Below are 15,627 nucleotides of genomic sequence, written 5' to 3' on the forward strand. Positions count from 1 at the left end.
GGTCTGTCTCAAGTCCTAAAATAAGCTCTCAAATTTATTTTAAGTGCGGAAGATTTTATTCATTTAATGGGATGAATGTGTGAAATTCATGACTCAAGAGCAGCACGGCGGACTGACGCAGAGAGCACACTATTAAAATAACGATGTTAATAGCAAAAGTACAGGTCAAAGTAAAGCAGCAAATGTAGCAACAGACGTAGATTGAGCTCAATGAAGCCAGAACCAGACAAAATAACAACCACTCACTGCTAAATCATAGCTGTCTGTGACATGTAGAAACATCTGTCTTTGCTTTGCAAAAATTTGTTTCAATAATCTGCTTAATGTGTGGACATGTGCTTTCTCAAAATATCCAGGTTTTCTTCTTTTTTTTTTTAAAGCTTTATTTAACACAGGGTTATTTGTTATTTAGTTATTCAGTTATATCGTTATTTTACATAAGTAAAAGTTTGAGAAAGTAAGTAAAGTATTAGTTTATTTATCTATCTATTTATTCATCCCACGTTGTTCTCCCGTCCAGTAGGTGCCGCTCTGTGTTTAGTGCTGGTCCCGGCAGCAGCAGCGTTCATGTTGTGCCCAGGTAGGTTTTATACGTCTAAGGGGAAAAGTGTCTAGAGCCCTTAGGATAGGGTGCTACAGCATTGTGCCCCCCCCAGGAAAAGAAGTCGGTGTTGAGTGTCAGGTAGTTAATGCAGCATTGATAAAACACTTGTTGCCTCCTGAGAGCACGTGGGGCTCCAGCCGCGGGGTCTACCACTGCGGCTGCGACCGTCTGTGAAGAAGCCGAATTGTTTGTGAGGTGAATGGTCAACGGCTGAATCAACCAACACAGGGAAAGTCGTAACCTTCAGACGAGTTAATAACTGCTAATGTTAAAACTGACATTAGCAGCGAGGAGGGTTATAAAACACGGTAAATATTATGAATATTCAAGCTTGTATTTCGTAACAAGTAAATACGTTGGGTAGTCGCATTTTCCTACGGGTATTTTGCTCGGTTGTCTTCACCGTTAAGAACAGTTCTCTGGCCCTGGATTAAAATAAAGAAGAATAAAGTTAAGGACACAGCAACATGTAGAAGCAGTGGCCTGTTGACACACTTACAGCAGTTAACATGAGTTGTGTATGATTTACATTCATCTTCCTATTTACATGCAGTTTGAGTCCAAAATGTAATATGAAAATATGCTTTTCTTTTTGCTTTTTTGTTAGAAAAGGCCAGAAACAGGATGATGTGGAAAGAATGGAGGATGATTTGTGACAATGGGTGTTGAGGCAAAACCCAAACTCAGAGCATCATGGCTGTCACTGAGTTGTCAGGAAGCTCCAGAGGTTTGATGGCTCTACTACCTCCTGTAAGGTGGGTGATTGCTGTCCTCAAGCTGTTTATAAAATGTTGACTTGTAACAAGTGGAGCAAATTCTGTTGTTTAGAAAACACTCCTAAAATAACCCATCAATGAAATATTTGGGATGTTTACACTAGAATATGCTAACACAAGATACACAGTACATTACCTCAAGGCACATGCTTGGTCATTAAAACATTTTTAATCGGTATATAGAATTTAGAGTACTGTTTCATCTGTATGAATATGTTTACCATTTTTAGTTTTGTTGTAGTGTATCTGCACAGAAAGGGTTTCAACCGCATTTTTCAATCATTTGTTTCATATGTGGCTGTCAAAACAGATATGCTTCTATCTTAGTCAGTCTTGCTGTGTACACAGGCTGCATACTGACTCGCGTGGTCACTGTCCACATGTAAAAGCAACCTGAAGCATATTTTTTTTTTATCTTTTCTATTTTTCTGTCTGTTGTGTTCTGTGTTACAGGAGTAATGAAAATGATTGTGTGTTGGGCTCTGAGCGCTGTCAAAATGCCAGTACCCTCTAATCAATGGTGTGCCTGAACGCATCCTGTACAGAGCACTGTAGCTAAGGCTAAAGTCTTAATGTCCTGTGGAGACAGTATTTTTATTAGAAAAAACAGTGGTATTGTTTTGGTTTAGCACATGGCCTCATCCACTGGTCAAAACTGACCACACCTAATTGACAGAAAGTAAATGTTCCCTAAGGCCTTTTGCAAGTTAAAGCCTTATCTTCAAATGACACTGAACCAAGATCATTCGTTCGCCTGATCTTCTGTCTTAAATTCTAAGTTACGGTTAGAGGGAGGGCAATCAGTGATTCTGCATAACCCCCAGATTGCATTCAGTGTTGATGATGATTTGAATGGTCATTGCCAATGTTTTTTGTTTGTTTGTTTGTTTTAATATTTCTTACCCACATGATCTGTGCTTGGCAGCTACATAATTGTTTAGGTACCATTGTTGTTAGGTTATTAAAACGGTAGGCTGTGGTTATGTTGGGGAAATCATGCGGCTATGGATTAAAAAAAAAAAGCAATCATCAATTGTTGGTTTGCCTAGGATTCAAATTTTACTTCTGTAGTTTGGTTTGTGGGTTTACATGTTAAAATTGACATTTAACGCGAAAAGGAAAACCAGCTGGATACATTAGTCATATAACTTTAGTGGCCTTATTTGAGAAGTTTCCAAAACAGCAGAGTTGCAGTGACAGTGGAACAGCGAGTTGTACTTGCTGGCTGTGGGTCTGTGCTGAACGTGGGTCTAGACTGTGGACAGTTGGTTGGAAACTGTGCTTCCTCGATAATGAGATTCAGGAAGGGCCGTGCTGGTTCCTCAGCCAGAGGGCTTACCCGGGCTTATCTGCAAGCTGTACCACAGAGAGAGAGGGAGAGAGGGGGGAGAGTGAGAGAGAGACTGGGGGAGAAAGGGGGAGAGGGAGAATGACGGAGAAAGAGAGAGACTTTATTAAAGTGCCTTCCACAGTAAACATTGAAGGCTGCTACTTTTAAGTTGAGACAGTGTATGTCTAAATGGTGTGATCATTCAGCCACACATTGGCCCATCTGGCAGTGGTAAAGTCCTGTCCAGCACAGCATGTAGAAAGCACAGTAAGAAAATTAGATGTAGGTGTTTTTTTTTTTTGCAGTATGGACTGTGACCGTCAATCTGATAACATAAGCTCTATTGTAGACATGCATTAGAGATGATTTTTCCTAAAAGTCTGACTTGCAGACAACGATTTTGGCCCGAAAGGTGTTACAAATTGCTAGCTTTTTGTCCTCTTCACTCACAGTGAATAACTTCCACGGCAACGGCATTGTGTGTGTGTGTGTGTGTGTGTGTGTGTGTGTGTGTGTGTGTGTGTGTGTGTGTGTGTGTGTGTGTGTGTGTGTGTGTGTGTGTGTGTGTGTGTGTGTGTGTGTGTGTGTGTGTGTGTGTGTGTGTGTGTGTGGGGCAATGTCTGTGCTGTGACATGAACCATTGTGTGGAACATTAGTGTAAAAGTTAACCGGCACAGAATGTTATACCTGAGACTGATCAGCTGGTCACTGATCCTAGCCGATCACACTGAAAACTGGCCTTTCCCGATTGCTAGCGGATCAGTTGGTACATCTCTACTCTGTTGTCAATGTTCCACGCTCTGTCATGGCTGCATGAAGTAGAGATGGCGAGGAACTATTTTGCTGTGTTTCATCGTCCACTATTTTTCACTGTTGTTGCTGTCTTCACACTTGTGGCACTTTTGGCAGATCTTCTTACGTTAATCCCAGACCACACATAGATGAAGTATTGCCTCATAACTAGATTAGTAATGCTAATACATCTTCAGTTATTTATACAGTATGCACACATTTTAAACATAGGAGAAGCTTAGTACGACTACCATCTTCCAATTTAAGCAGCTCATTACCTCAGCTGGAACAGCCAAGGGTCTTGTACTCCTAAGTGCAATACACACTGGCTGTGTCATGAAGCATTGCATCAATATTAGTCAATTGATGGCTGTTCAGAAGAAGTAGTCAAGGTAAAGTAAATGAGATGTGCTGTTCTGGGATGGAAAGTGATAAAATTGCTGATTTTCTGGAGAGTTGACACATGTTGACGTTGAGGAAATAGGACAGAGACTTCATCTGACTTGGTGACATGTGACAACTGATGATGATACAGATCATATGCTGTTGGTGAGAACTGGCCTTTAGACAATAGTTTTAGGTCAGTACCATACTGTGAGATGGTTTGTTTAGTCCCTAAACTCCTCTTTTTTTCTGGTGAAAAGCATGATGACATTGTTGACATGACTCCCCAGGGTAGACGTAGATGATGGATGGAATACAATAGGCAAGCGACCCTGCCAAAGGCATTCTAACATGAGCCCCAATGCTTAGGTGACAAGGTGTTGATGAGATGTGACCTTGCCTTGATAATATCAAGGTCAGTATCCTCTTATCAAGACCAAAAACGAGCTAAAATGTTTTCTGCATACTCTGTATGTGCTGTTACAGTCATGCATGACTGACAGCTTAAATTGTCATGCTGTGTGTGTGTGTGTGTGTGGGGGGGTCCTTACTGATGAATGTGTGAGGGGTTACACAAAGCAGTAAACAGAAAAAGCAGCAGCATTACTTGGACCATGAAGCCTAGGCTTAGCAAGATAATTGCCTGGCTCAAGTAATGTTAGTTATTCTCAGTAGGTGTGTGAAAACAGCATGTATTGTTGTCATGCAGCTCTCGATACATGACAAACTGAATATGCCATAAAGGGTCCCTCAGTAAATACATGTGGGGAGGTGAGATACTGTATGCGTGGGAAGCTTTTCCAGAAACGTTTCAGAATTTTATTTTGTTTCCAATTGTTCTTCACATTGTTTGTTATTGTGCTATACCTCTGGGCTATTAGTCACTGTGTATGTACACACGATGATAACAGAATTTCTGGCAATTTGTTTAGGTGGCTAATTATATAATTATACGGGCCGCTACTGCACATGTTTTGTCCTTGTTTCTATGCAGTGTGCTGCTCTCTTGCTTGCTATTTTTGTCTTCCTCTTCAGTCACTCTTGACAGTTGGCCAGCATCGACTACTGAACTGACTCTCCTAAACAAAAAAGTTACAACAAAAGAGAGATGCAAAACAATGTAAACTCTAGGGATATTTAGTAATCAGGTAACGGGGATGAAGAAAGGAGATTAGATTGCCCCTTGGCTCGGTGCTTGTTTCCATGCTGCTACTCCTTCTCTTCATATCTATTTAATTTTACATATTTATCAAGCATTATTTGTTTCTCTGAGGAATATGGGCGGTGAACCTTTCTGTCTGACATGGCTGGAAATGGCACAGCAGTAATTGTCAAAAGCCAGAGCTAGAGAAGTGCATATCTCTGTGTGTGTATGAGAGGGAAGGAGAGGAGGAGAGAGAAAACGAAAGGGTGGGGAGGTGCATTGAGAAGGAGGGAGCATGTTCGAGGGAGGGTGAAGGCGAGAGAGAGAGAGAGAGAGAGAGAGCGAGCGAGCGTAGTGGGAGAACAAGCGGTTCGCCTCATTCCGCTGCTCTCTCAGCATCCATTCTGTGAGACCCTGTTCCGGAGAGGAGAGAGCTACATAACAGGCAAATTGAAGAAGGAAAAGGGGGAAAAAATCCATTGAAGAGGGAGGATATCGAGGAAAATAACACATAATCAGGGCTTACTGGCATCCACTATCACCTCTTACAGCTTTTCACAGAGGTGCCTGAAAGTTTCCATCTGGGGGACACTCTTCCCTTGTTGTGGGGATGAACAGCGGATGCTGAATTTCATTCCTGAAGGCAGGAGGAAAGCTGTGAAGACCGGCTGGATTCACTTGCAGTGGAGCTGGTAGTGCGCACCAGAAGAGATCCTACAGTGCCTCTTTCTCTCTCTCGCTCTGTCTCTGACACACACATTTTCCAGTAGAATACATGACATTATTTCACTGTGCCAAGGTGGAATATCTGGGCAAGCAACCCAAAACTAATTCTCCTGAACCAGGGAAGTAAAGAGGAACAGATTATGTACAGAATCAATGAAGGACATCCTGTTTACAAAAAGTAAGTTCTAATCAGAAAAGGCTTTGAATTGGGTTCTGATTCTGAAAGACTTGGATTTTTGCCCTTTGTTGTGGAGCAGCACTGAGCTTCAATCAGCTTATCTTGTGGACTATAGGGTTCTGGATGGTATTTCAAGGTAAGGATCCACGGCTTCTTGTACATTAATTGCACCATCCAGGTTTTTGCGAAAAGGGCAGATTAGGGAGTCGGAAAAGCTCAGCGTGAAAGATAGAAGGAAGAGGGGTGAGAAAGAAGGGAAGATGGAAATGGTATGTGAGTCTTATCCTACACTGTATTTAGCTAGTTTTACAGAAAGTGTAAAGTTGGGATTAATGTCTTAATAATACAGTAACATGTCCCAGGGCTTACAGAGAACAGGATGTTTTTTATGGCTATTGGAAGGCTACTCCCCTCTGCAGAGAAGAATGTATCTGTGTGTATCTGCATACTTGTGCATGTGTGTTTGCTGAAAGAGGAGATGCCTGTCTGCAAAGCAATTCATCTCTGTGCATCCTTGCTACATGGCGCTTATCACCAGGGGAGGCTGCTAGTGGAAGGGGCATAATTGCGGTGGCTGTTTGTCCTCGTCTTTGCAACAGCTAGCATCTGTGAGTGCGGCGAATTACTTTTGTACAGTGGCCACATTTTATTCGTAATGGTGAGTGCCTCTCTGCATTTTAAAGGCTGCTCTCTCCCTTTTATCTCTGCTCACAGAGAACTGATTGTGTCCAGTATTCACTATTTCAGATGCCCTACATTATACCTTCACTTTTAGTTTCTATGTATATTTAAGTTTGTCGGTACGATTCTGGTCTGGCTGTGCGTCTCTCTCCATGTCTCTGTCTCTCAAATGGGAAAGTGATGATACATTAATTTCTTTATGTCTCTTGCTGGCCAAGTTCCTTTTCAGATGGAAATGAAGACTGTTTAAGGAGCCGGTGTACAGACTAACAGACAGAAGGATAAAGGCGCACTATTGTGAATCTGCTGCCCTCTTGATCAATATTAGTGCGAGGCTACCTCCCTTTGTAAGGCAATGGCTGAAATATTAATGATGGCATGAGCATCCTGTCGGTCCCCTGAAATATTTAAAATAATTGAATAATAAATATCCTGTCTAAGCTGTCAAAGCCCACCTTTAGTCTGGGCAGATGATAATAATGCCACCTCCTCATGTAACATGCAAAACAGTGACCATTAAATGCCTTTGCCTCTGGATATGAAAATTTCAAAAGAAGTGTCTCTGCTCTTGCAAAACATCCACTGGGGGGAAGTGGAGCCTGATGGGAAGTTGATGACAGCTCCTGTGTGTCTGGCATTGACTGGCTATAGGTGGCTCAAATGGCCATTTGTTCTGCTGCATATATTGCTTAATTACGAGAAGATGCTGTGCACAAGTGTTCCATTGAAATCGCATTTAGCATTCAGGAGACGTAGTGTTTGCTTCCTCTTGAAAGAGATGCAAACCTCTCATCTGCTCTGCCTACTCTATTCATTTAATCTAATGAGCTTCATCTACAGTATGTATATGCCAAATATGTGGACTTGCATGCACATAGTAGTGTAAGGGAGTGTGTAGGAGTGAAAGGGAGTTTCTGAGTGTATCTGGTATCTGCGTGGGTGTGTATTTGTCCAGAGCTCTGAGCTTCATCCCTTTTGATGTTTTATTGAGTGTTAACCATGGTAGGACTGACGCATTGCCTCTGATATGGAGTAGCATGGTTAAAGGAAAGTACTAAGACCGACTTTGCTCTTCCTTGTATTTCCTTTAACTCTGAATTAGCAATGCTGTGTCTGCCTCTTTCAGCCCTTTGGATTTGGTAAATGATTTGGTTCAGGCGCTGTATATGTGCATTGGTGCGAGACTGTGTGTTTGTGTATCTGTGGGCTTGTATACATTTGTGTCTCTGTGTGTGTAAGCAAATAGGGTATATGTGCGCTGTTTGTGTGTGTGTGTGTGTGCAGGTGAGAGTTTCTGTTTGTGTGTGTATAATCCCCTTCTCTTTGTGTAAAAGGGGATATACAGTACGTAGTCATATTTTCTCCCATTTCTGATGTTAGCAGAGGAGTCAAGACAAGGGCCTCCATTTTCAGTGATATTATGCATCCACTGAATCACAGGATGGACAGAACAGAGGGAAGGGGCCCTCATCTACCTTGTGATTATTCAGTGCTGTTGACAGCATGTTCACATGGGGCAGGAATCAGACGAAACAACTCCGATGGCAAAAACGCTGGGCTTTTGATTTATTACTCACAGAAACAGAGTTTGAATCAGTATGCATACACGCCAGTAGGCAGCTGAAATCTGACACACCTGCTTCCAAGTATAATAAATCATTTGCAATCATGTGTGCCTATTTGGTTTGGTATCAGCAAAATACCAGTCAATTATAGAAGTTGCAAATCAGGCCTAATATTTTAATATATATATATTTGTATTACCTGTAGTACCCAGAGACTTCACTCATGAATATAATGGATATTCTGAATATCACTGATTGATGCAGCTTTTCTAAAGATGTCATACGTCATCATGAAGTTAGCTGTAAGGAGGTGGCGTATGAAAGTGAAGGGGAGGTACCTGTTGTGGAATATCCATTGCATTGTTTGTTGTAATAGTGAATGTAAATCTCTGATTACATCAGATTATCTTCGTTATTGAAACAAATGAGGCAGAACAGATATTTTCATTATAATTTTTCTGAAAGATAAAATGTTTGCGTCGGAAGTCTCAACTACTCCTTGAAGTAAAGGTTAATCTGTTATTAAGTATAATTTTTCAAATTTTTTTATACTAGATTACATATTACCTTTTGGCTATGTATTAAAGGAAATTGTGACATATCTACACGTACAATGGCAGAAATCACACATATTTGATACTTGATATGCATTTAAAGCTGTGAAAAATGAAGCTGAGATTGAAAATAAATTGAATTTGTTCCAGTGTTTCAAAGATCAGCTGCAATGCAGTGGCATCTCTGTGCAGCCATATAAAGATTTTTTCAGGTTTGCTTTGTAAAACACTTTGGAATACAAGTCATTTATGTTTAGAGAAAAACAGTTTGTATAATATGTAACATTTGTATATCATAAAAAATAGTTGGACTGTATATCTTCAAAATACATGTTGAATAATTTTTTGTTGGAGGACAGATGTATAAAGCTCTTTCCATAACCAGGCCTGTACTCAGAAGCAGAACAGTATATTTTTAGCCTGTCCATTAAGGACATGGAAGAAAAATCAATGATCACAGACAGAAACACTGGGTTTCAAATTTAAGTTTTTTTTTCCACTATGACCTTTTGATACTGTTGGGAATATGTACTTTGTAAATATCAGATTCAAACTCGGTCAATGAAAGTGTCTCATAGATATAAATGGAACAAGGCCTTGTTTGTTAATATAATTTATGTGTATAAAAATACCATTAGTTATTAGTTTACCAGTACATTCACAGATTCATTTCTCTCTTGTGTCTGGCTAATGTCAATAGTAGATGTACTTTCCTCACTTTTATGTCACACAGCTACTGTATGTGGCTTCACCACATATGTTCACATTACAGTCTAATATGTGTTTGATTGTTGCTGTCACTTAGAAACACATTAACATACTCATGCTAGCTATCATGAGCCATACATCTGTAGCATATACACCACCAGCTGGCTGAGACAAACAGAAGATCTTATTTTAAATTGAGGTCTGGTCAGCTGGAGACCAAGCCGTGAACGGATGCGACTGATCCGTTGTCAGCCCCTTTGAATCCCTGATGAGGCGAAACACAATATGCTCGAACAGCTGGGTCATTTATTGAATATGCTTACTCATCATGGTCGACTGCCGCTAAGAGGAAGGGGAAAGAGTTCTCTTTTAATAGAGTATGCTTCATCTATTAAAAAGATTATTTTAAATCAATCTCATTAATGCGTTTACAAAAATGGAAGGGATTGGGGGAAGACCTGTGGGTAAACAGGGCAACTACTGCACTTACCATAATCTTATAAAAGTGACATGAATAAAAGCGTTGGTCAAGTGTATTGAGCACAGTATACTTCATTGAATATTTGATAGTAAGAGCACATTGGTTGTGTAGCTCTTTTGATTTTTTTTTTTTTTTTTTTTTTTTAATTCATATTTGAGGTCTAGTACTTAGCTAACAGCTTCACCAAAAGCAACTCTGACTGAAATAAAACATAAGAAGTATAACCCTTTTCTTTTATGTACAAAAGAGATATGCTTGGCACAAGAGATAAGGAAGAGGAGCACAAAGGATTTCTGTCTGGTGTCTGTTGTAGATGTGATGTGCTAAGTGACTGCTGGTGGCAGTGTAGACCTTTTGGGATACAGTAACCAGGAAGAGGCTGTCTGGGGCATGAGGTCTGATCTACGAACAGCCTCCATTGACAGTGACCTTGCTGTCTGTGTCACTTTGAAGTGTGACCTTCCTGGGCGAGCTGCCAAGGGCAATAAGTGTCGTATCACCCTCGGAAAAAGTCCCATTCCATGTGTGTGAACAAAGAGCATTAGTAGGGTCAGGGGTGACGTAGCTGGCGAAGAATAAGGGGCAGAGGATGTTGCACTATTTGGCAGTTGAGACAGAACAAGAGCAAATGAGAAAAATGTCTTTTTGGCTACTCTCTTCGGAAAAAAACAAAACAAAACAAAGACCAAATGTCAATGGGCAGTGTCCAGAGCTTAAATGAAGAGATCTTATATTATGACTTTGATTTTAATCTTGCTTCCTTAAATGTATCTATTTACCCAAGTCTTTCCCCAAACCTGCAAGTGCATAGTACAGAGTCCAAGGATAGAACCAGCAAACTGGCATGTTTCTTCTATGATTATTTTATTTCTGGGAGATTTTAGAGAATGTTACTGCTGCTACAAGCTCAGCTGCTGTAAATCAGAATAAAATCATATGTTAGATCAGAGTTTTTGTGGTTTTTCCCCTTAATCACCCTTCATGAACAAAGACAAAGGACATAAAACGAACAAAAAAAAAAAAAGGACAGGATTCATGGGCAATGTGCTTTCCTGTCAGTCGCAGTTCCAAAAGTGATTTGAAAGTGATTTTTGAATATTGACGTTCAAACCTTTTTGAAGACCTGCATCGCATATGTTTATAAGTTATAATATAAGTTTAACTAGAACAATGTGTGAGAAGCAGAAAATAAAACGATTAACATGCAGGTAGAGGTTTCAGGAAAGCAAATCCTACATTGTGATAAGGGATATTGTTATACTAGTGCTGGAATTTGCCTCCAAAGCTCATTCCCACCAGCTTTTTTTGTATATATATATATATATATATTAACATCCAATTCGTTTAAACCGAACATTGCATTGAAGTTCATATGTGATATAATTTAGCATCCTTGGCTGAGATATTTTACAATGTCCTTTTGCAGTAAATAAAGGGATTTCATGTCCTTGTGTCCTTGTGCTATGGATGTTTTCATACTGTATATCTCAGTCAGTGTTCATCCACCCAGTATTTGAGCCACAAACATGCAAACAAGACAGCCCAAACCACTTATGTGCCATTACTGACCAGTACTGTTTTTTTCTTTTTTTTTTTTTTAAAACTAATTAAGGCTCATTAAATATTCACTCAGTAGAATAACCTGCCTATATCCTAATAGCAAGGAAAGATTGATACTGGTTATTTTTAAAGAGGCCAATGTTGGAGTCATCCATTTTGTGTTTCGCCTCCATCAGCCACTTTAGGATGTCCTTACAGCGACTTTGCCACCTTCATCCTTTCCCTGCACCCTCAGTTTTCAGCTGTGAAAGTAGGGTATTTACAGTATTGACTGCTTTGCTCTTTAGATGGTAACAGGAATGATGTGTCTCTTGTATCAAGGTGAGGAGCTACTTACATATTCACCTCTTTGTTGTGGGCATTGTTTTGTTAAGCTTGATCTATAGTTTCGTTAAATGATGGGTATTAGCAGCGCGGGTCAAGGGCTGAATATCAAGTTAAGAGAAATTATTTCTTCAGCATGTGCACCTTTTTGTAAAACTGTAAAATTAATTTAATCCAAGATTAACATTCAAGCATAAATGTGTGCATGGATTTGACAAAAACAGACTAATTTTGTTGCTTTTAGCAAAAATGATCTGTAAAATAGTATTAGTAACAGTATTAGACAGACAGCAGTTTAGAATGTGTTCTTGAGCTGTGAGCTGCTGGACTGATGCCCAGAAACATACACTACAGTATCCTAACTACAGTATTCTAACTAATGCTTCACAGGTAGATTGAAATCTGGATTTTGTTCATTGCAACAACAGATGAAATGTAAGTACATGGATACTTCCTCTGCCTCTGAGGGGACTGGACTTTCCAGCACTTGTGTCTCTTACACTGGACGAGCTCCTATAACCCAGCTTCTGCCAGACTATGAAAGACTCTCAGCAGGACACTGGGACTGCACTTGTTAGTGCAGGTCACTGATCCTGGCCTCCTTTGGGCTTACAGCTGGTATAGACCAAAGTACAGCTTGGGATGTTTGTTAGTTGCTTAAGCTTTAAGGAGTCTGTGGGGAAGAGTAAGAATGCCTACACACCTTAAAATCCCGCAGAGTTGTTTTGGGAGAATGAAGTGGCCTGTCTCCCCAGGTGTTGTAGGGTCACAGAATGTTGTGTTGGGTCTCGTGGAAGAGTTTTCATCTCCTGGCGGGTAAAGCTTCCTCTAAGAAAGCAGTATACTGTATGTCATCCTCAAAGCACAGTTAAAGACTAAGCCTTTTATTGGCTATCAGAGCCTAAATGTCAGTGTAGAATATTTGTGTAAAAGAAGAAAGGCAAGATGACATGAGATTAATTCCTGTACAGGCACAAAACGCTCATACCTGCACCGTTCTATTAAGATACTGACACTTGGCTACCATCCAATAACTACAACCAACCCAGTTTCATAACAGCAATGTTGTCCTTAACTCCCATATACTGCAGTCACCTCCTGCTCTATTTCATAAATTGGGAGGAGGGGCTACAATTCACTTCTGCCCCTTTTCAATTTAATGCACCCTTTCTTATTTTCCCGTGATCTCAGACAGCTGTCAGTTGGGCAAGAGACTCATTAGAACATTTGTCATGCCATTGCTCCTGGGCCGGGGAACATACTGAATAGATAAGAACTCCTTTTCCTCTCCCCCATGCTTCTTTCGCTCCCTTTATCGTTCCAACTCTCTCCTTTCCTCTTACCAGCCAGCTCAGTGTGTTACCAGAGGTTTGTCTGTCAAGTGGAAGCTATAGACATTTTAGAGTCTTTCAGGGAGGTGATGGAGGTTCTGATGGCAGCACATAATCATCTGCCTGCTGTGGTCTCACTCTTGTTCGCCTTCTCTTTGGTTACAAAGGGATGTTGTCTGATGATTCAGCTGCTTGTCTGGAGCAAATGTGGGCTATTGTGTATGTGTGTGTGTGTGTACGAGTAGAGATGTGTTTGCTGGTTTATGCATATCCTAGGTAGAGGGAGAGAAAAAAGGTTTGTCGGAATTGACAGTGTAAAAATTCTAGGAATCGTCTGGTTGTCATTATGTCTGTTTAAATAAGTTATAATTCACAAAAACGTATTGTTCACTAGTGATTGTATGGGCTATGTCAGAGTTTTAGCTGATATTATAATAATAATAATAATAATACTGACTAATAATGTGTTTAGTTGGTGACTTGTTGTACATTAGTCAATGCCCTCCTTCAATTAAATTATTTCACTGCAAACCTTTATGAAGTAGTAGTTCCTGGTTAAATATTTTAAGACATTACCAAGAATTCTTTTAATGATGTTTTAATTACATTTTTGCCTATTCAGGTTGCCAATTCATCAGGTAGTAATATGCTATTTTATTATGTGGTTTTGAATATACCCTTAGTTGCTACAAGAGTTACTGTGCTGAATATTGTGATTCTTTTGAAAAGAAGTAAGTTTCAACAACCATCCAAGTGGTGTGAAATGAAAGTCAAACAGAATGTTTATTCTCACTCTAATTTCTAATCTGTCATTACAGTATGACATTCTCTGTGAAAACACCGCCTGCCCACAATTGGCCTTGTTTACACAGTGATTCATTGAGGTGAGAACTTTCCTTCCCTCTGATATTAATTTCTTCTATTGACATTAGGTGAGCGATTCCGGTTGTCACCACAAGATTTGCATATGTATTCACAAATTGTAAAAAGATTTATTTGAATTTTCAATGTACGTATATAAACAGTAACATAAATTATATATTAGAATTGAATGATTAACTACAAGTAACTGAAAAGCTTATATTTTAAATTGTGACATGGGGTTTAAAAAGCAACAGAGGCTTAACCAGTGTTCAGATATTTTAAGACAGTATACAATAACACTGCAGTAACATGGTGGAACATCTAACAAAGCCATTGTTAGGGGACATGTTCCTCTTAATAATTTTATACTGCAAATATATGTATGTACTTAAAGTACTGTAAGTCACACTGTACAAAGGTCTCTAGGTGGTCTCTAAATGGCACATTCTAGCTGGATCATCAGGAATCCATATATCCTTTGCTCAAACATGCAGGCTATGGGAAATGATATCACATGGCTTTTGGAGTAAAACTGTGGATGACAGCACTACAACAACTAGCTCACTCCTGTCAGCCTTAACATGTTCATGGAACACATGACAGATTAAATGCACATGTCCTCAGAAATGCGAATTCAGCTCGACTGCCACATTTGATATTACAGGGACTGTATTGCCCACTCCTGTTGGATGAGCCCGGAATTAAACCTCTAAATTTAAACATTGACCTTTACTTCCCAGTATTCAAGAGCCACTGCTATTGTCAACATTTGTTATTCCTAGCCTTGGATGCCGGCATGCTCACTGTGAATTCTAAATCAATGAGCATGTATAAGTGTAAAATCCTCCAGCACTTGGGGCTTTGCTTGTGATGGACGAATGAATAGGAGGGAAACAGGGGCACCCCGGGGGATGCCAGGCTGTCCAACTTTGGGTCTGCTGGTCATAGCCTGGAGCTCATCCATACAGATACACAGAGACAGGGGGCTTATATTGCACTGATTCTGAAAAAAAGTGCATTTCTTTGTGTCTGTGTGAGTTTGCTTTGATGAGCTTCAGGGAGTTTCAGGAATAGTTGCAGCCTATATGTTGAACAAAGGAAAAGGTATTGTTGCATGATACATAATGTTGAACTACAAATCCACATGGATTTATATGTTTATGTAACATTTGCATTAACCATTAAAAACAATTACCATTTCTGAAAATCATATGGTTATTTGTCTGCCAGCAGTAACAATAGTCTGGAGTCATTAGAGGAACAGACTGGTTAAACAGACAGAGCAAAGATCACCAGCTACAGAAACTCAGATTTCACCTGAAATAAAAAGAGAGAAAGACATGATAGTAGTAGACATAGGCCTACTTCTTGATCAAAAAGTGATCCATGTGATGTGCATCGCAAATACAATACAGAAATGGGTGCTAAGCAACAAAGATGCTGTCCCTGCCAAGAAAAAGAAAACAAGTCTGTTCAACATTGATTTTTGGCTATGATAGACTAGTTAGTCAGAAAGCATCAGAAATGTTTGTAGAAAAGCTCTGTGGTGTGGATATGACCCACACTTTTAGTATCTCAGCAGTTCATGGTCCTTGAAAGCCATAATGCTTACTATCTGTTTTCAG

The 15,627-nt window shown here is 39.9% G+C and overlaps 1 protein-coding gene across 6 annotated transcripts in view; it reads left to right on the forward strand.

The window, feature by feature from the left end:
• Positions 1-591: 591 nt before the first annotated feature.
• lingo2 (leucine rich repeat and Ig domain containing 2) overlaps positions 592-15,627 on the forward strand; it is a 200,907-nt gene continuing 185,871 nt past the window's right edge. For 3 of the 6 annotated variants that reach the window (XM_056382303.1, XM_056382299.1, XM_056382304.1), the window contains exon 1: positions 5,386-6,070. The gene's annotated coding sequence lies outside the window, so the exon portion shown is untranslated. Of the gene's footprint in view, positions 913-1,211; positions 1,360-5,385; positions 6,071-6,475; positions 6,593-15,627 lie in introns of those variants that run through there. The other 3 variants (XM_056382300.1, XM_056382301.1, XM_056382302.1) reach the window with 3 other exon arrangements.

The sequence above is a fragment of the Seriola aureovittata genome, chromosome 8 (assembly GCF_021018895.1).
Source record: "Seriola aureovittata isolate HTS-2021-v1 ecotype China chromosome 8, ASM2101889v1, whole genome shotgun sequence".
NCBI lineage: Eukaryota > Metazoa > Chordata > Actinopteri > Carangiformes > Carangidae > Seriola > Seriola aureovittata.